Genomic DNA, 22822 nt, shown 5'->3' with positions numbered 1-22822 from the left:
TACTAGTCCAAACTAGATCAAGTTCGGATTAGTAGTATACTTTTGACATGCACCACATATTGCCTCCACTTGAACCTAATCCACCTTCATTTGACACATTGTTATGGACATAATGATTTAAACCTCATAACTGGTATTGTACCAATATTTGTACGATGGCGCATAAATACACTAAAAATAAAAAAATAAAAAAACAATACTAGTAGCGATGGAAAGAAAACACGCTGCCAGTAGTTACATTAGCAGCAGCGTGGGAGTGAACAAGCACTGCAGCTATTTGTCCTAGCAGTAGCGCGTGCGGCACGCGTTACTGCTAAGAAATAGCTATAGCACCTTATTAGTAGCGCGCCTACCCGCGCTACTAGTGAGCACAAAACCAGCGCTACTGCTAGGGTTTTCCCTAGTAGTGCTACCTCGAGATCGTAATGGCTAAAACCCTAGAAGTCTAGCCTATGTGATTATGATTGTCTCTGCCTCTACAGACTAAACCCTTAGGTTTATATTGACACCGGAGGGGACTAGGGTTACAAAAAGTCGGTTATAGAGAAAGGAATCTTCATATCCGAATGAAAAACTTGCTATCCACGCCAAGCAGAGTCCCATACGGACACGGGTGAGTGTCTTCAGTCTTGTATCTTCATAGCCCATCAATCTGGCCCATGTCCAACAGGCCGGACGCCCGAGGATCCCTTAGTCCAGGACTCCCTCAGGAACCCCTGGCAACGAAAAAGATTTAGACTTTGTTGTCTAAGAACTCATTATGGGCAGTAAAAATAGAAGGCTGGAGAGTTTGTAGTTACCATCCTACAGCTCATTGTTGTGTTGGATAGAGCATAAACAAATAATTTGCTTGCCACCATTCGTATATTTTTGCTAACAATCCTTATCAGTTTCCTCACTTGATGCTTGTTCATCAATATCTCAATTGCCCCATATGCAAAAAGGGTCGATGCATGGATCCTTGCCAAGGGCATATGTACCTACAAGCAACAAGTCAATATTAGAAGCTAACTAGTGTCCAGGCCTGGATCTATATGCACTACATTATGGAATTACGAGGGAGTACAAGCCGAGGGATGAAGCGAACCTCGGCGGAAAATGGTGGCCACTCCCGTTGTTGTCCTGCATAAGTAGTGGAAAGGCATGATAAGCACAGCAATCTTAACATCAAACAAATATAGCAAAGGTAAACAACATCATCTCCAAATGATAGCTTGAATGTGTTGGTTTCAGCATGCTGTTAAAGCAGATATAAAATGGAGGGCAATGTTACCGACAGCAGGCTTAACAGCCATCAAATATTGCAATTCAAACTGGTATTGTTGAAAATGAATAGAACGTAGGTAATGCTTAAACATCACACTGGATAAATGTGTAAAACTGGAATAAGGACTTGTGTTAACTACACCAGGAATGACTGGAACCAAATACAGTCGTTCAAACTGGTATTGATGTAGTCGAGCGGGACAGTTCCGACTTGCACATAATGAACAACACATTGTGAATGACTGAAATAAACAAGGCATAAATGACCAATATACCAACCAAATATAGCCATTGAAAACTAGACAGAATCTCATTGCAACCAACCTAACAAGCAAATACACATAAACAGGGCATATGCTTGAAAACTGGACAAATGCTCACTACAACCAACCTAACAAGCAGGTAGAGATAAACAAGGCATCTGCTTGATAACTGGACAAATGCTCAAAAAGCAACCTAACAATGAAATACAAATAAACAAGGCATCTTCTTGATAGCTGGACAAATGCTAAAAAAACAACCTAACAACCAAATACAGATAAACAAGGCATCTGCTTGATAATTGGACAAATGCTCACTGCAACCAAACTAAGAACCAAATACAGGTAAACAAGGCATCTGCTCGATAACTGAAAAAATGCTCACTCCAACCAACCTAACAACGAAATACAGATAAACAAGGCATCTACTCACTATAAACAACCAATATATCCATTCGTGAAACTGAAGTGGGCAATTCATACTTAAACATCACATAGACCTATTGAACAATACATTTTTGCATAACTAAAATAATTAAACACGGCACAGTTAAAGCACTGCATGACAAATGCTACTACAACAGAGGGTACGGGTTGGCAAGCTAGAAAAGTTAAGATTTGCTGATAGAATGTTGCCTCACATTTCATGGACGGGATCCTTCCAGTTGGAAGAGCACAGACCCATGGTGCGCTCTCTGATGTCACAGATGGGTTGTTTCACCTTGGAAGAACCTTCGCGGGTGCCCTCCTCGTGGTCGTGGTCGTGGTCGATGAGATTTGACTTGGCAATTGAGGATTCCAAGCCATCATCGTAGAACATGTCCTTCAGAAATGACAAAATGGTCTCGATGGCGTATAAAGCTCGCAAATCCTTGACCGCTTGGCGGAGGAGATCAGCGGCAGGGCCGTCGAAAAGATCGATGGTGGTTGAACCAGAGGGGTTGGGGATGGACCACTTAACCTGTGACATGGCCCGCGTGAAGCCGTCGGTGTGGATGAGCTTGATGTCGTAGCCAGCTTTCCCGAGATACAGTAATACGCTAGCCCGCTGACATGAAGCCTTCAGCATGGCAACATAGTCAACGTCTTCGCCAGCTTCCGCGGCGACGTGTTGCTCCAGGATCGACAGGTCGGGGTGAATGGCGGCCACCTCGCCAACGTTCGCCGGAGAGGCCATGATAAACCTCTTCTTGGCCGAACGCTCATCGGGCTCCCTAGGATACATGGTCGAGCTTAGGCTGCGATGTTCTGGAGCAGGAGATGTGGATCTAGCAGGGAGGGACACCGCAGGCCTCATCTAAAAACTCATGGGGAGTGGGGCAATGGTATGGGAATCGTTGGGTAACCTAAACTTTATTATCTAAGCTAGGAGGAACGGCAGACCGGCAGGGGTTGGCGGCAGCACCGGCGGCCGCCGCGAGCTAGGTTCGAGGGGGGAGGGGGCGGGTGGGGGACTGTGGAGGGGGGTGTTTGAGAACACGCCGCGGCTACTGAAAATTTTAGTAATCGTGGGTGGATATGGTGGTGGACGAGGGAGGGTGACGGTTCAAATGCCTCGGCTACTCCAATTTTACTATAATTAAGGTCTGTGCTGGAGGAGTGTGGGTGACGGTCGAAGTATGGACGCTACTAAAATTTGGGTAAAGGAATTGATGCAAGGCGGGAGTGCCCAAGATCACGTACTGTCCAATAACAATAAGCATGTATTATAATAAGGAAAAGTGGCGCGGATCCACCGATTTTGCCAACACTCAAGGCGGGTAGTTTGTTTTTTATATTTCTAGCTAGCTGGTCTATCGCACACGGTTCGTCCTAATTTCCAAATAAACATACCACCTTTAGCTTGCACAGGTGGTGGTTTTATAGCGCACTTGCATCGCACACGGTTAAGCCAATACCTCCACCCTTTGGCCGCGTTTGCAAGGTTGTGGTGATTTCTGTGCACTTGAATCGCACACGGCTGAACCAGTACCTCCACCTTAATTTGCTCGCGCTTGCACGATCATGGTGATTTCAGCGCACTTGCATCGCACACGGTTGAGCCAGTACCTCCACCTTAATTTGCTCGCGTTTACGCAGGCGTGGTGATTCACATCGCAAATGGTTAAGATATTATACCCTGTGTCTATTGAGGGTCATCAGAGTCTTTGCAGCAAAAAATAAAGTTAGAGAGGGTCAGAAGACAGCCACACCAGCATGTGGCCTGCTACCTCTTGAGCATGCGTTGGTTTTCCCTTGAAGAGGAAAGGGTGATGCAGCAAAGTAGCATACGTATCTCCCTCAGTTTTTGAGAACCAAGGTATCAATCCAGTAGGAGATAAGACGCTAGTCACCTAGTACCTGCACAAACAATCAAGAACCTCGCAACCAACGTGATAAAGGGGTTGTCAATCCCTTCACGGTCACTTGCGAAAGTGAGATATGATAAAGAGAGTAAGATAAATATTTTTGGTATTTTTGTTGTATAGATTGGAAAGTACAGATTGCAAAATAGTAAACGAGATGCGATTCCAATAAAAAGAGATGCAATATAATAAGAAAGAGGCCTGGGGGCCATAGGTTTCACTAGTGGCTTCTCTCATGATAGCATGTATTATGGTGGGTGAACAAATTACTACCGAGCAACTGATTGAAGAGTGCATAGTTATGAGAATATCTAGGCAATGATTATGAATATAGGCATCACGTCCATGTTAAGTAGACCGAAATGATTCTGCATCTACTACTATTACTCCACACATCCACCGCTATCCAGCATGCATATAGAGTATTAAGTTCATAAGAACAGAGTAATGCATTAAGCAAGAGGACATGATGTAGAGAGATAAACTCAAGCAATATGATATAAACCCCATCTTTTTATCCTTGATGGCAATAATACAATACGTGCCTTGCTGCCCCTACTGTCACTAGGAAAGGACACCGCAAGATTGAACCTAAAGCTAAGCACTTCTCCCATTGCAAGAAAGATCAATCTAGTAGGCCAAACTAAACCGATAATTCGATGAGACTTGCAAAGATATCAAATCATGCATATAAGAATTCACAGAAGAACCAAATATTATTCATAGATAAACTTGATCATAAATCCACAATTCATCGGACCTCGGCAAACACACCACAAAAAGTATTACATCAAATAGATCTCCAAGAACATCGAGGAGAACTTTGTATTTAGAGCCAAAGAGAGAGAAGAAGCCATCTAGCTAATAACTATGGACCCGAAGGTCTGTGGTAAACTAATCACACATCATCGAAGATGCTATGGTGTTGATGTAGAAGCCCTCCGTGATCGAATCCCCCTCCGGCAGATCACCGGAAAAGGCCTCAGATGGGATCTCACGGGTACAGAAGGTTGTGACGGTGGAAAATTGTTTCGTAGCTCCTCCTGATGTTTTTAGGGTATAAGAGTATATATAGGCGAAAGAAGTACGTCAGTGGAGCTTTGTGGGGCCCACGAGGGTGGGGCGCGCCTACCCCCCCCCCCCCCCCGGCGCGCCCTCCTATCTCGTGGATCCCTCACGGAGTTCCAGACTTCCACTCCAAGTCTCCTGGTTTGCGTTTGTTCCAAGAAAGATCCTCGCGAAGGTTTCGTTCCATTTGGATTCCGTTTGATATTCCTTTTCTACGAAACACTGAAATAGGCAAAAGAACAGAAACTAGCACAGGGCCTCCGGTTAATAGGTTAGTCCCAAAAATAATATTAAAGAGCATATTAGAGCCCATTAAACATCCAAAACATATAATATAATAGCATGAAACAATCAAAAATTATAGATACGTTGGAGACGTATCATGGCCCAAATATATATGAGTGAAAAGGGTGGTCTGTGATATTCAAAATTCTAATGCACAACTTTGACCCCGCGAGCCCACGGTTGGGCGCGTCGTTGAAGACCAATGAGAGGGGCTAGAAGTCAAGAACCACCTGGAAGTGGCCAAATATATGTATGAATATTGGGGATGTTTAAAACTTTAAATACACAATGCATAACTTTGGTGGCACCTGCCTCGCAAACCCGAAAGCACCCTAAAAACCACCTAGCTAGGATATATATAATGACATAATTTCGTACCTAGCTAGGATGCTTGGCCCACCACCTCCCACTTCGTGTCAGCGGGGCGGATGCATGTAATGATCGATACTTTGGTCATACATGCATGTCTCCATGACCTTCCATAAGACAGACCAATGAATCTATCGTTTGGTCAAATGACTGATGTTGTTGTTGATAAACCGCTCGGGCCAATACATTGAATCATAAAAATCGCACGAGAGGGACCACAAAACCAGCACCTCTTGCATGAAGCCCAAAATGATGTACGTTGGGAAGGGGTGATGTGTGTTTTCAATATAAAATAATATACAATTTAGATGTGGTTCCTACCACTCAATACAGACAACAACCATGAAGGCAAGGTAGTTAAGGACGAGATACGCAGGGTTTGATGTAGGTCGAACCCAGCAATCCGAGCATCTGGGAGGGGATCCTGACAATGCATGAGCTCGAGCTTTGGTTGACCGACATTTGACGGTGACCGGCCCTAACATGAACTAGGAGGAATCCATTCATGGCCAACACATACCCCTCATTATCGGTCAAAGGGATGATATATATACACTCAGGGAGCCCACAGATATCCATGTCGTCACAAAAACCCGCACAAGGGAGACGTGGTCGATCAGAAGACCCCATATACACTGCATGTGGCCCGAAAATATGTATGGGTATGATGGTGTACGATGTGTTTAAATCTCAAATGCACAACTTTGATGGGACACCAACTACATTACAAATCGAACACCGTACCCAAATCCAAGCCTGGTTCAATACAAACGATGTCAGTTTCCCAACTTCGAGGTGGCGGCGGCGGGGGAGGAGGGGGGTCATCCCATGCATGCGCTCGAACTTTATTTTGTCTAGCATGGGACACATCTATATATATATATATATATATATATCTATACATCTATACACCTATATAGTGTGCGAATAACTTTGAAAGTTGCTCCTAGGATGAAGTCAATCTGACGGTACAGAGATGGCAAATCCGAGCACTGCTACCTCTTGAGCATGTGTTGGTTTTCCCTTGAAGAGGAAAGGGTGATGCAGCAAAGTAGCATAAGTATTTCCCTCAGTTTTTTAGAACCAAGGTATCAATCTAGTAGGAGACTACACGCAAGTCGCCTAGTACCTACACAAACAATCAAGAACCTTGCAACCAACGCGATAAATGGGTTTTCAATCCCTTCACAGCCACTTGCAAAAGTGAGATCTGATAAAGATAATAAGATAAATATTTTTGGTATTTTTGTTGTATAGATTGGAAACTTATAAGATGTAAAGTAGACCTAGGGGCCATAGGTTTCACTAGTTGCTTATCTCATGATAGCATGTATTATGGTGGGTGAACAAATTACCGCCGAGCAATTGATAGAAAAGCGCATAGTTATGATGATATCTAAGGCAATGATCATGAATATAGGCAACACGTCTGTGTCAAGTAGACCGAAACGATTTTGCATCTACTACAATTACTCCACACATCGACTGCTATCCAGCATGCATCTAGAGTATTAAGTTCATAAGAACAGAGTAACGCATTAGGCAAGATGACATGCTATAGAGGGATAAACTCAAGAAATATGATATAAACCCCATCTTTTTATCCTCGGTGGCAACAATACAATACGTGCCTTGCTGCCCCTGCTGCCACTAGGAAAGGACACCACAAGTCTGAACCCAAAGCTAAGCACTTCTCCCATTGCAAGAAAGATCAATCTAGTAGGCCAAACTAAACTAATAATTCAAAGAGACTTGCAAAGATATCAAATCATGCATATAAGAATTCACAGAAGAACCAAATAATATTCATAGATAATCAAATTCATAACCCACAATTCACCGAATCTCGGCAAACACACCGCAAAAAGTATTACATCGAATAGATCTCCAAGAACATCGAGGAGATCTTTGTATTGAGAACTAAAGAGAGAGAAGAAGCCATCTAGCTAATAACTATGGACCTGAAGGTCTGTGGTAAACTACTTAAACATCATCGGAGAGGCTATGGTGTTGATGTAGAAGCCCTCCGTGATCGAATCCCCCTCTGGCAGATCGCCAGAAAAGGCCCCCAAATGGGATCTCATAGGTACAGAAGGTTGCACCGGTGGAAAAGTGGTTTCATGGCTCCCCTGGATGTTTTCAGGGTATAAGAGTATATATAGGCGAAAGAAGTAGGTCGGTGGAGCTCCGTGGGGCCCGCGAGGGTGGGGGCGCGCCTATCCCCCTGGGCGCGTCCCCCTATCTCATGGAAGCTTCGCGGACTTCCAGACTTGTACTCCAAGTCTCCAGGGTTGCGTTTGTTCCAAAAAAGATCCTCGCGAAGGTTTCGTTCCGTTTGGATTCCGTTTGCTATTCCTTTTCTGCGAAACACTGAAATAGGCAAAAAAAACAGCAATTTGCACTGGGCCTTCTGTTAATAGGTTAGTCCCAAAAATAGTATAAAAGTGCATATTAAAGCCCTTTAAACATCCAAAACAGATAATATAATAGCATGGAACAATCAAAAATATAGATACGTTGGAGACGTATCAAGCATCCCCAAGCTTAATTCCTGCTCGCCCTCGAGTAGGTAAAGGATAAAAACAGAATTTTTGATGTGGAATGCTACCTAGCATAATTTTCAATGTAATTCTCTTTATTGTGGCATAAATATTCAGAAACGCAAGATTCAAGACAAAATTTTAATATTGACATAAAAATAATAATACTTCAAGCATACTAATAAAGTAATCATGTCTTCTCAAAATAACATGGCCAAAGAAAGCTATCCCTACAAAATCATATAGATTGGCTATGATCTATCTTCATCACACAAAATATTTAAACCATGCACAACCCCGATGACAAGACAAGCAATTGTTTCATACTTTTGATGTTCTCAAACTTTTTCAATCTTCACGCAATACATGAGCGTGAGCCATGGACATAGCACTATAGGTGGAATAGAATGGTGGTTGTGGAGAAGACAAAAAGGGAGAAGATAGTCTCACATAAACTAGGCGTATCAACGGGCTATGGAGATGCCCATCAATAGATATCAATGTGAGTGAGTAGGGATTGCCATGCAACGGATGCACTAGAGCTATAAGTGTATGCAAGCTCAACAAAAGAAACTAGTGGGTGTGCATCCAACTTGCTTGATCACGAAGACCTAGGGCATTTTGAGGAAGCCCATCATTGGAATATACAAGCCAAGTTATATAATGAAAAATTCCCACTAGTATATGAAAGTGACAAAATAGGAGACTCTCTATCATGGAGAGCATGGTGCTACTTTGAAGCATAAGTGTGGAAAAAGGATAGTAGCATTGCCCCTTCTCTCTTTTTCTCTCATTTCTTATTTGGGCTTTCTATTTTTTATGGCCTCTTTTTTTCGTCCGAGTCTCATCCCGACTTGTGGGGGAATCATAGTATCCATCATCCTTTCCTCACATGGGACAATGCTCTAATAATGATGATCATCACATTTCTATTTACTTACAACTCAAGAATTACAGCTCGATACTTAGAACAAAAAATGACTGTATGTGAATGCCTCCGGCAGTGTACCGGGATGTGCAATGATTCAAGACTGACATGTATGAAATTATGAATGGTGGCTTTGCCACAAATACGATGCCAACTACATGATCATGCAAAGCAATATGACAATGATGAAGCGTGTCATAATAAATGGAACGGCAAAAAGTTGCATGGCAATATATCTCAGAATGGCTATGGAAATGCCATAATAGGTAGGTATGGTGGCTGTTTAGAGGAAGGTAAATGGTGGGTTTATGGTACCGGCGAAAGTTGTGCGGTACTTGAGAGGCTAGCAATGGTGGAAGGGTGAGAGTGCGTATAATCCATGGACTCAACATTAGTCATAAAGAACTCACATACTTATTGCAAAAATTTATTAGTTATTGAAACAAAGTACTACGCGCATGCTCCTAGGGGGATAAATTTGTAGGAAAAGACCATCGCTCGTCCCCGGCCGCCACTCATAAGGAAGACAATCAAAAAATAAATCATGCTCCGACTTCATCACATAACGGATCACCATACGTGCATGCTACGAGAAACACAAACTTTAACACAAGTATCTCTCAAATGCAAAACTACTCAACTAGCATGACTCTAATATCACCATCTTCATATCTCTAAACAATCATCAAGTATCAAACTTCTCATAGTATTCAAGCACTTTATATGAAAGTTTTTCTATACCCATCTTGGATGCCTATCATATTAGGACTAATTTCATAACCAAAGCAAATTACCATGTTTTTCTAAAAGACTCTCAAAATAATATAGGTGAAGCATGAGAGATCAATAATATCTATAAAATAAAACCAGCACCGTGCTCTAAAAAGATATAAGTGAAGCACTAGAGCAAAATTATCTAGCTCAAAAGATATAAGTGAAGAACATAGAGTATACTTTCTGTTTCTTTCAGCAAGATCAAACAACAATCATCCAAGAAGATCCTAAAGGCTTTACTTGGCAGAAACACTAATTAAAACATAAAAAACACAATCATAACAGAGGATAGATAATTAATTTATTACTAAACAGGAACAAAAAGCAAGGAACAAAAATAAAATTGGGTTCCCTCCCAACAAGCGCTATTGTTTAACGCCCCTAGCTAGGCATACAAGCAAGAATAGATCTAGGTATTATCCTCTTTGGTATGCAATCCATATGTGGCTCTCATAATAGATTCATAAGGTAATTTAATTTTCTTTCTAGGAAAGTGTTCCATACCTTTCCTTAACAGAAATTGGAATCTAATATTTCCTTCTTTCATGTCAATAATTGCACCAATCGTTCTAAGGAAAGGTCTACCAAGAATAATAGGACATACAGGATTGCAATCTATATCAAAAACAATGAGATGTACGGGCACATAATTCCTATTTGCAACAATAAGAACATCATTAATTCTTCCCGTAGGTTTCTTAATGGTGGAATCCGCAAGGTGCAAATTTAAAGAACAATCATCAAATTCACGGAAACCTAGCACATCACACAATGTTTTTGGAATTGTGGAAACACTAGCACCCAAATCACATAAAGCATAGCATTCATAATCTTTAATCTTAATTTTAATAGTAGGTTCCCACTCATCATAAAGTTTTCTAGAGATAGAAACTTCTAGTTCAAGCTTTTCTTTATGGGACTGCATTAAAGCATCAACGATGTGTTTGGTAAAAGCTTTATTTTGATCATCAGCATGAGGAGAATTTAGCACAGATTGCAACAAGGAAATACAATCTATGAAAGAGCAATTATCATAACTAAATTCCTTGAAATTCAAAATAGTGGGTTCATAGCTATGTAAAGTTTTGACCTCTTCAATCCCACTTTTATCAATTTTTGCATCAAGATCCAAAAACTCTGAATCATTGGGACGCCTTCTAACTAAAGTTGACTCATATCTAGTCCCATATTTATCAAGATTCATATTGGCAAACAAAGATTTAATAGGAGAGACACCAATCACCTTTAGATCTTCATCATTATTATCACAAAAACTAGAAGAACACACTTTCACAAAGCAATCTTTTTTAGCACGCATCCTAGTGGTTCTTTCTTTGCACTCATCAATGGAAATTCTCATGGCTTTGAAAGACTCATTGATGTCATGCTTAGGTGGGATAGTTCTAAGTTTCAAAGAATCAACATCAAGAGAAATTTTATCCACGTTCCTAGCCAACTCATCAATCTTAAGCAATTTTTCTTCAATCAAAGCATTGAAATTCTTTTGCGAATTCATAAATTCTTTAACACTTGTCTCAAAATCAGAGGGCATCTTATTAAAATTTGCATAATAGTTGTTGTAGGAATTACCATAATTATTAGAGGAATTACTAGGAAATGGCCTAGCATTAAAATTTCCTCTATACGTGTTGTTACCAAAATTGTTCCTACCAACAAAATTCACATCCATAGATTCATTATTATTCTCAATCAAAGTGGACAAAGGCATATCATTAGGATCAGACGAGACACTCTTATTAGCAAAGAATTTCATAAGTTTATCCATCTTTCCACTCAAAACATTAAACTCTTCAATAGCATGAACTTTTTTACTAGTGGATCTTTCGGTGTGCCATTGATAATAATTAACCATAATATTGTCTAGGAGTTTAGTAGCTTCTCCTAAAGTGATTTCCATAAAAGTGCCTCCCGCGGCCGAATCTAAAAGATTTCTAGAAGCAAATTCAATCCAACATAGAAATTTTGTATAATCATCCATAAATTCAAACCATGTGTAGGGCAATTACGTATCATTAATTTCATCCTCTCCCAAGCTTATGCAACATGCTCATGATCGAATTGCTTAAAATTCATAATATCATTTCTAAGAAAGATGATCTTAGCGGGAGGGAAATACTTAGAGATAAAAGCATCTTTGCATTTATTCCATGAATCAATACTATTTTTAGGCAAAGAAGAAAACCAAGTTTTAGCATGATCTCTAAGTGAAAACGGAAATAGCTTCAATTTAACAATATCATTGTCCATATCTTTCTTATTTTGCATATCGCACAAATAAACAAAGTTGTTTAGATGGGTAGCGGCATCTTCACTAGGAAGGCCGAAAAATTGATCTTTCATGACAAGATTCAACAAAGCAGCATTGATTTCACAAGATTCAGCATCGGTAATAGGATCAATCGAAGTGCTAATAAAATCATTATTGTTTGTATTGGAAAAGACACACAATTTAGTATTATATTGAGCCATCATGACAAACAATCAATCCAACACACAAGCAAACAAGAAGCAAGCGAAAAGAGGCGGATGAAAAAGGGCAAATAAAACGGCAAAGGTGAAGTGAGGGAGAGGAAAACGAAAGGCAAATGGCAAATAATGTAATGTGAGGGATAAGAGTTTGTGATGGGTACTTGGTATGTCTTGACTTGAGTGTAGATCTCCCCGGCAACGGCACCAGAAATCCTTCTTTCTACCTCTTGAGCATGCGTTGGTTTTCCCTTGAAGAGGAAAGGGTGATGCAGCAAAGTAGCGTAAGTATTTCCCCCGGTTTTTGAGAAGCTAGGTATCAATCCAGTAGGAGACCACGCAAGTCGCCTAGTACCTGCACAAACAATCAAGAACCTTGCAACCAACGCGATAAAGGGGTTATCAATCCCTTCACGACCACTTGAAAAAGTGAGATCTGATAAAGATAATAAGATAAATATTTTTGGTATTTTTTTTGTATAGATTGGAAACTTATAAGATGTAAAGTAGACCCGGGGGCCATAGGTTTCACTAGTGGCTTCCCTCATGATAGCATGTATTACGGTGGGTGAACAAATTACTGCCAAGCAATTGATAGAAAAGCACATACTTATGATGATATCTAAGGAAATGATCATGAATATAGGAATCACGTCCATGTCAAGTAGACTGAAACGATTCTGCATCTACTACTATTACTCCACACATCGACCGCTATCCAGCATGTATCTAGAGTATTAAGTTCATAAGAACAGAGTAACGCATTAGGCAAGATGACATGATGTAGAGGGATAAACTCAAGTAATATGATATAAACCCCATCTTTTTATCCTCGATGTCAACAATACAATATGTGCCTTGCTGCCCCTACTATCACTGGGAAAGGACACCACAAGATTGAACCCAAAGCTAAGCACTTCTCCCATTGCAAGAAAGATCAATCTAGTAGGCCAAAGTAAACTGATAATTTGAAGAGACTTGCAAATATATCAAATCATGCATATAAGAATTCAGAGAAGAATGAAATAATATTCATAGATAATCAAATTCATAACCCACAATTCACCGGATCTTGGAAAACACACCGCAAAAGAGTATTACATCGAATAGATCTCCAAGAACATCGAGGAGAACTTTGTATTGAGAACCAAAGGGAGAGAAGAAGCCATCTAGCTAATAACTATGGACCCGAAGGTCTGTGGTAAACTACTCACACATCATCGGAGAGGCTATGGTGTTGATGTAGAAGCCCTCCGTGATCGAATCTCCCTCTGGCAGATCGCCGAAAAAGGCCCCCGGATGGGATCTCACGGGTACAGAAGGTTGCGGTGGTGGAAAAGTGGTTTCGTGTCTCCCCTGGATGTTTTCAGGGTATAAGAGTATATATAGGCGAAAGAAGTAGGTCGGTGGAGCTCCGTGGGGCCCGCGAGGGTGGGGGCGCGCCTACCCCCCTGGGCGCGCCCCCTGCCTCGTGGAAGCTTCACGGATTTCCAGACTTGTACTCGAAAGCTCCAAGGTTGCGTTTGTTCCAAGAAAGATCCTCGCGTAGGTTTCATTCCGTTTGGATTCCGTTTGATATTCCTTTTCTGCGAAACACTGAAATAGGCAAAAAAAACAGCAATTTGCACTGGGCCTTCGGTTAATAGGTTAGTCCCAAAAATAATATAAAAGTGCATATTAAAGCCCATTAAACATCCAAAACAGATAATATAATAGCATGGAACAATCAAAAATTATAGATACGTTGGAGACGTATCAAGCACTACTGGCCGTTGGATATTGTCTACATTCCACCACATTCTGCCACATGTACAATCTAGAAGACTCCATGGTTGATCTTAAGCATAATGCACAAACCTCAAAACACAAGCACTTCTCCTTTGTTCTCTAGAATCTTCCATATCTTAATTGCCCAAACTATTTTTTTCTAAATGAATTGTCACTTTTTGTTTTTACCTTTACAATGCACAATTCCATGAATCTTAAAATAGATTTTTTTTATTAAACTAATTGATTTTGGATGAGATGAACTATAAGAATTAAACGAACATCTACATCACGCATATCTGGGAGAAGAGGTGGGAAACCGATGAGAGGAGTGGCGAGAAATGGTAGCCTGTTTTGAATGAAAACCTAATAGAGAAGGAAGCGTGAGCTACACGACGCATGCACACAGTGCTTACCCATGTACTGCATGTGCTGTCGAAAGGGCTCAGGGTTGCCGTCCGATCTGGGAGCATCCAACAGTAGACACGTACGATCCATTGGGTTTGGATTCTAGATAGTCAGAACGCACGACTCAGATCATGCGCGCAGCAGGGGGGAGGATATCATACGGAAACCAACATTCGGTGGAAACCGGCGAAAACCACAAGAAAAAGATGTTTTGAAGTTTCAAATTTTTTCGAAAAAATGCGGGATGTTAAGAGGATGATGTTTTATTGCCACACAAAATTTCAAGTTGAAACACATTACGAGATGTGAGCTATGAAAAAGACAAACAGCGTTGAATAGTGTTGAATAGTAATGTCACTATTCAGGGCTGAATTTGTCTTTTTCATAGCTCACATCTCGTAATGTTTTTCAACTTGAAATTTTGTGTCGCAATAAAACATCACCTTCTTAAAATCCCACATTTTTTCAGATTTTTATGAAACTTTAAAATATGGTTTCCATGAAGTTTTCATTGATTATCGGCTTTCGTGAGTGAACCCTGTGCTATTTGAAAACATTTCGTGAGAAGAATCTCGGTTTTTAAATCCCTGTAAATCCAAAACTAAGCCGAAAATCATGAAACCTTCCATAGTGTCACGACATGGCACATATATGTCTAGGAATTTTTTTCGTCCATTGTGGCGCAAGTTTTATTACAAGCCTCTTACCAACCGGAGCTTCTCTCAAAGAAGCCTGATGGTTCCGATAGGAAAGAGAGAATTCTTTATTTAACACTTTCTTAAAATTTATTGCCCTATTTAACACCGAAAAACTTTTCCTTCCTTATTTAACACCGAGTCTAAATTTTATTCCCTTTATAACACTTTCGTCCATTTTAAGCCATAACGGTGTTAAATGACACATGAAAAGACCTATTTGCCCTTCATGCGATATTTGACCAAAATTTTATATGTATATTTGTATGCGGCTGACTCGTTTTGCGTTGGCCTTGGTCCCAACCTCGACCTCGACACTGATGGCGTTATAGCTGAGTGTTTTCCAGCGTACAGGCACACGAGGCTAGCTCGAATACTTTCCGAGGGTTCCGTCGAGACGTAGACGACACGTACACACCAAGAAACAAGTAGGCAGGCAAGTGGATCGATTCTAGTTGGACGCGTACTGCTAATACGTAATAGATGAAGTTAGTTAGCAGCCGATCTCTCACTTGATCATTTCTACGTTCGCTGGCTAGCTAATCAAGCTAGCGATACCCGTAAAAAAGCAAGTTAGGGATACTATCTCGGCTACAACACGAACACACATGATGCGATTGATGGCCATGGGACCATGTCGGTCCTTTTTATATTCCTTTTTCAATCTCAACTCACAGCTGTTACAAAAGGACTGGGCATATGCACATATATACTAGGCTACACCTAGCAATAGTTGTGTACGGCATGTACAAGCACTGGCTTTTCACAAAAAATTACAAGCACTGACTACGATTTTAACATACTGACTTTGTTGTATACTATCGATCCAGTATGTAGTGTACCATGTACTATTGATGTACACCGGCTACCCTGCTGACCTGAAGCTAATCTACCACGTAAAATTTTGGTCACCTATCATATGAGGGGCAAATATGTCTTTTTAGATGTAATTAACATCATTAAGGCTTAAAATGGACGAAAGTGTCATAAAGGGCATAAAATTTAGAGACTGTGTTAGATAGGGAAGAAAAAGTTATTAAGTGTCAAATAGGGAAACAAAATTAAAAACAGTGTTATATAAGGAATTTTCTCGATAGGAAAACGTGCCCCCCTTGTGGGTGAAAGTAATCATTGCCTCTTTTCGCCTTGTATTTTCTTCTACGGGCAACATGGAATGACGGGATATCTGTGCTGAAATTTAAACTAATTCAGGGTTCGTTTGGCCGTTTTATACACTAATTGAGTTTCCTACGCATTTTGTCCATAATTCAAATCTGAACTACAAATACATGCTCCAGTTCACCAAAATGGCTAGACAAATTATACACGTGTCCTCGGGGTGCATGTTTAGGTCCCATGCCAGGAATGGGAACGAATTACAACCGTACCGGTGTCATGGCTCGTCCTCAAACATTTCGAATCTCGGTTTTTAAGTCCTCATAAATCCTAAACTCACCGGAAAGTCATCAAAGGTGGCATGGTGTCACGTCATGGCACATATATGTCGTGGTAAAAACATTGTCCAAGTTGGGCCAAGCTTTATTACAAACCTCTTACAGAAACTGGAGCTTCTCTCAAAGAAGCCTCGTGGTTCCGATAGGGAAATGTGTTCCCCTTGTGGGCGAAACGTAATCACTGCCTCTTTTCACCTTGTATTTTGTTCCACGGGTAACATGGAACGACATGATATCCATGCTGAAATTTAAACTTATTCAGGGTTCGTTTGGCCTTTTTATACACTAATTGAGTTTCCTAGGCATTTAATGTCCATAATTCAAATCTGAACTACAAATACATGCTCCAGTTCACCAAAATGGCTAGAAAAATTATACATGTGTCGTTGGGTGCATGTTTAGGTCTCATGCCAGGAATGGGAACGAATTACAACCATACCTGTGTCCTGGCTCATCCTCAAACATTTTGAATATCGGTTTTTATGTCCCCATAAATCTTAAACTCACCAGAAAGTCATCAAAGGTGGCATGGTGTCACGTCATGGCACATATATGCCGTGGTAAAAACATTTCCAATTTGGGCCAAGCTTTATTACAAACCTCTTACAAACCGGAGCCTGTCGCAAGAACCCTCGTGGTTTCGATAGGGAAACATGTCCCCTTGTGGGCCAAACGATAATCACTCCCTCTTCTAGCCTTGTATTTTCTTCCACACGTGACACAGAACAACTGGAGATTCGCGCTGAACTTTGAAATTATTCGGGGTTCTTTTGACCTTTTTTATTCATTAATTGAGTTTTCTAGGCATTTAATGTCCATAATTCAAATCCGAACTACAAATACATGCTCCAGTGCACCAAAATGGCTAGAAAAAACATACATGTTTCCTTGGGGTGCATGTTGAGGTCCCATAGAACGAATTCCACCATCTCGCCGTCCTGGCTTGGCCACAAACATTTCGAATCTCGGTTTTCAAATCTCTGTAAATCCAAAACTCACCAGGAAATCATGGAACTTGGCATGGTGTCACTACATGGTACATATAATTATCCAATTTGGGTGAAGCTATATTACAAGTCCTTTACAAACCAGAGCTTGCCGCCACCCTCGTGGTTCCGGTAGGGAAACATGCCCCTCTTGTGGGCGAAACGATAATTGCTGCCTCTTCTCGCCTTGAACTTTGTTTTCTACAGGCAACATAGAATAACAGGAGTGTCGGGCTGAAATTTGAAACTATTCAGGGTTCGTTTGGCCATTGTATATATATTACTAATTACTATGTTTTCTATGCATTTAATGTAGTCCATAATTCAAATTTGGACTACAACCACATGCTCTAGTGAAGCAAAATGGGTGGGAAATTGTACATGTGTCATTGGGTGCATGTTTAGGTCTCGTTTAAGAAATGGGAATGAATTACAAACTTGTCGTCATCCTGAAACATTGAGAATCTCGGTTTTTAAATCCCAGTAAATCAAAAAGTCACCCAAAAACATGAAACTTGGCATGGTTTCATGACATGGCACATATATGCCATGGTAAAAAAATCATCCAGTTTGAGAAGAGGCGCACACATTAGTAGCCAACGAAGTCCTTTTTGAAACAAAAAACTGACATGTTAATATCGCAAACAGTTGTATTATATTAACCGTGACTAAATTTAACCATACTCGATGGCGTGCGTGCAGCTGTTTGATTAGATGGGACGAGCGCGAGAAGTCCGCCGTGCAGGCTCGACAGGACGCGTGCGAGTAGTCTGCCGTGAATGCTCGATGGGACGCGTGCATCCTGTCCACCTCGCAGGCTCGACGGGACACGTACGAGCAGCAAGGCTGCCCACTCTCACCGAGAAGCGAGCTCTTTGACCTCCATGCACCAGCCGCCGCCCGCCTCGCTCACAACTTCTCCATTAATGGATTAATTAAAGCACCTGGAGCGAGGGTGTTTTCTTGTGATCCCATGGCAGCATTTGCTTTGTTCGTGTTTTCAACTCGTATTCCGCCCTAATTTAAGTTGCAACATAGGGCAATGGATTATACGACCACAAATAAAATGGCAACGGATAATACGCCGACAAATTTACAATGGCGCAGATAATAATTGTCTTACATATTCCGAATAATTTAAAATGCCACATGCGGCAAAGCTCGGAAGACACGGGGGCAAGAGAAGAAGGAAATTGTAGACAACGATCTGGGTCGCTACTGTCTCTACTTGTCGATGGATCGCCAGGCGGCAAAATCCTCCAGCTCCTTCTTCAATTCCTCACGACTTTGCTTGAAAGCAGCCATGGATTCCTTCACCTCCTGCTCGCGCTCGATCCAGAGCTTCCTCAAGCCACCCATTAGTTCCTCGACGACCGCTTTCACCGTCATCTCCGAGGCACTGCTCTGCTCATGCAGCATCTTCTAGCTGGCGGCCTCCTCCTCCTTCTCGGTGACCAACTTGAGGAGCTTCGCATTGTCACCCATGAGTTGCTCGACGAGGCCGGTCGGCTTGTCAACCGAGGCATCGCTGATCTTGAGTAGCTTCATCAAGTCATCGACCAGCTCCTGCTGCATAGTGACACCGGTGAGAATGTTGTCGTCGTCGGCGAAGGACTTCAGGAACGCCGGCTCGTCGTGGTGGCCGACGCCGTGAATGCGCTTGTGAGATCCATCACGTGCCCGTGAGAGCTTGCTCGAGGGCTCCGCAGCGCGCCGAGACATCTCTGTTGTGGCTGCGGCTTCACGGCGGGACCTCTCTAGTGCTTCCGCGGCCTTGGTCTTTGCTGCCTGGTTATATGTCCGCCCTAAACTCCTCCTACTGGTCATGGCGGAACGACCTGACAGAAAAAACAAGGTTTGTGGGTGATTGTTGGATTACGGGTTCCGGCAAACCCTTGAGGTTCGAACTCTGGGGTGCGCACGAAGATCTCTCTCTCCCTCACTCGCTCTCACAACGATCTCAAGGCCTAGCTCGCCAAACCCAAGGAACAACAGACATGAGAGTTTGTACTGGTTCGGGACACCGTTGTGGTGTAATACCCTACTCAAGTGTTGTGTGGTGGATTGCCTTGTAGGCTGAGGATGAACTAGTACAGTGGATGAACAGCCTCCTGAGGAGAGGTGTTCTTGAGCTCGATGAGCTGGTGAGATGGTCTTGGTCGAGTGGATCCGATCCAAGATGGGCTGATCCTTGACTACGGTGGTGGCTAGTCCTATTTATAGAGGCCCTAGTCCTCTTCCCAAATGTTAGGCGGGAAGGGATCCCACAATGACCAATTTCGAAGGGAGACAACTAGTACAAGCTATCCTGACAAAAGGTGGTCTTCGCCTGCCAAAGGTTCTGGTGGTGACGCCGCTGTGGGCTCCGCGGTGACCTCCGTCCTGCCGTCCTGCTGGTCTTGGTCTTGTTGCACCAATATGGAAACATTTGCCTGATGCCTCGGGACTCCTCGCCTACGCTTGCCTATTTAGCACCGAAGAGGAAACTAGCACTCTACGCCCGCTGGCGCCCGCCTGGCTTCGGTCGTCATGGCTTATGTCACGCGGACCTCGCGAGGTACCCCTTGCATAGATATCTCCGCTCCTCGGGAGCCAACCTAGCGAGGCCACCCCTGAGGAGGTCTTGTTGTCATCCAACTCGTGAGGCTTGGCCCCTCGTGAGGGTCTTGAGTGGTTGCTACCGAAGGTGGGCCATACCAAGCCGTTGGTGGAGCCACGCCTTGGGCCGCAGGCAGGCAAGTCTGGGTACCCCCATTCCCAGGACGCTGACAGTAGCCCCTGGGCACAAGGCGTGCTCGGACTTGGCTTCGAGGCGAAGCCAAACGGCAAGTGCGGAGCATCCCGGGCCCCAACCGCCTATGGCCTTGATTAACGTGTGGCGATTGACAAGACATGGGCGTCTCCACTTCCCCATGCTGCCTTGATATCCGCCTAGCTAGGTGGCCACCGTTGCCTACACAACCCCACCTTCATCGCTGGCAGCGCACTCCCCAACTCCTCCGTCTTCCTGAAAGCAATGGTCTCCTGCTCCAACCCGGCCAAGATCCATCCCTCTCCACCGCCATGGCATCGAGCCGAAAGAAGAAGGGAAAGAAGAAGCCCCAGGCTTCAGCCGAAGCACCGCCGGCCTTCGAGCCCGCCGTCGAGCGGTCGGTGGTGCTCAACCAAGAGGTGATGTACAAGGTTCGCCCAGCAGTCGCCGCCGACTTCATTGAATGGGGGAAGACGGTGGTTTGGACCGCATCCCATGCCGCGGTCGACAAGACAGCCACCGAGACCCCCCATTCATCTTCACGCCCTCTGGGCTGGCGTGATTCCCCCTTTTTCTGCCTTCTTCAACGTCGTGCTCTCTCACTACCAAATCAATATGCTGCACCTGGATCCTCAGTCCATCATCCTTCTTGTTGTCTTTTCCTTTGTCTGCGAGGCCATGGTGGGCATTGCTCCCTCCGTGGCCTTACTTTGCCACTTCTTCTCGTTGCATCTGACTGACCCCCCGCAGCACTTTGGATGCTTGAGCTTCCAGGCCGTGGCTGCGACGGGCGGTGTGGGGATTGACTTTGAGCTTTTGCCATTTGTGAGCGGGTTCCGGAGGCGGTGGGTGTTCGTGGATGCCGGCATGCTCAGCCCCCTGCTCTTGCTTCCGACGGCACCAGCTGCTCCCAGTTCCGGCTGGGGGCACGAGAAGCTCATTGACCCGTGTCTTGCCCATGTCTAGCGCCGGCTGACTAGGCTGAAAGATCTCGGCGTGATAGCACCCACGGTGGTGAAGGAGTTCATCCAGCGCCGCATTGCCCCGCTCCAACGCCATTCTCGTCCAATGTGGACCTTATCTGGCAACAAGGACCGCATGAGGCTTCACGAGCCCGGGCTTCCTCTTGAGGCGCAACAAATTATGCTTGAGCTCCTGATGGGTGAACCGTCGCCAGCCAATATGCCGGAGGAGAGCTGCCTCTTGTACTGCTACTCGAACAAGGTGGAATTCGCGAGGCAGATGCCCCCATTCGACGAATGGGGACTACGCCCGGTTGGCCTTGAAGGGCCTCGGGAGAGCCCCGTCTTCGTGGCCCCGTTGGTCGCCACCTACGCGGTGCTCGCCCCAAAAGGGGCGTAGGGGGTGGTCGCCGTCGAACACTGGCGGCACGGTCGCTGAGGAACCGGCATCGCTCGGGGCTCCTGAGTCATCGTCACCTGGGGCTCGAGAGAGCCGTCCTGGGGAAGTGGCTGCGGGGGCGACACGGTCCGATACTCCTGAGGCCGAAGCCCCCGGGGCCCTGGCGAGTCGCCATGAGGCGGGGATCGAGGACTCCACGTGGCCCAGCGTTCCTGAGGTCGCCTCCTCAGGAGCCACACCAGGCGCGCCCGGCATTGGTGACCGCATCTAGGGCTTCGGCCAGCTCCGTCCAAACTTCGAAGCACTCCGCAAGAGTAAGGGGTCTTCAAGCTGCAATGGTGACGCCTTCCGTCCATTGAAGCAGAGGAAGTACATTGCCATAGACGAGTGAGTACCTTATCTTTGTAATTTTTTGAGCGCGGCTTCTCCTCCTGACTGCAGTTCCTCAAGGCCCCTTCTGCCAAGGCGACGAAATCTCCCGAGAAGCGACCTTCGCCTGCATCAGTCCCTCTGCTGACCTTGAGCGCCTCGTGTTGGCATGTCGCGCGTGGCGCGGGGCCTGCCGAGGAGGTGGATGTGCTGCCTGGCACCTCGACCCTGCGCTCTTGGCGTTCCTCCTCCGTGGTCCTGCCTGGGGCGCAGAGAGCGTGCCGAGGGCCCCACCATTGGTCATTGCTGATAACCCACAAGTATAGGGGATCGCAACAGTTTTTGAGGGTAAAGTATTCAACCCAAATTTATTGATTCGACACAAGGGGAGCCAAAGAATATTCTCAAGTATTAGCAGCTGAGTTGTCAATTCAACCACACCTGGAAACTTAATATCTGCAGCAATTTGTTTAGAAGCAAAGTAATATGATAGTAGTGATAACGGTAGCAAAAGGTAACAGTACTAAAAGTAGTGCTTTTGGTATTTTGTAGTGATGATAGCAATATCAACGGAAAAGTAAATAAGTGAAGAACAATATATGGAAAGCTCGTAGGCAATGGATCAGTGATGGAGAATTATGCCGGATGCGGTTCATCATGTAACAGTCATAACCTAGGGTGACACAGAACTAGCTCCAATTCATTGA

Source organism: Triticum urartu, chromosome 2A, assembly GCF_056163025.1.
Source record: "Triticum urartu cultivar PI428250 chromosome 2A, HENAU_Tu73, whole genome shotgun sequence".
In the NCBI taxonomy this organism is placed as follows: domain Eukaryota; kingdom Viridiplantae; phylum Streptophyta; class Magnoliopsida; order Poales; family Poaceae; genus Triticum; species Triticum urartu.
The sequence above is the reverse complement of the archived record's forward strand: the minus strand, read 5'-3'. Positions refer to the sequence as shown.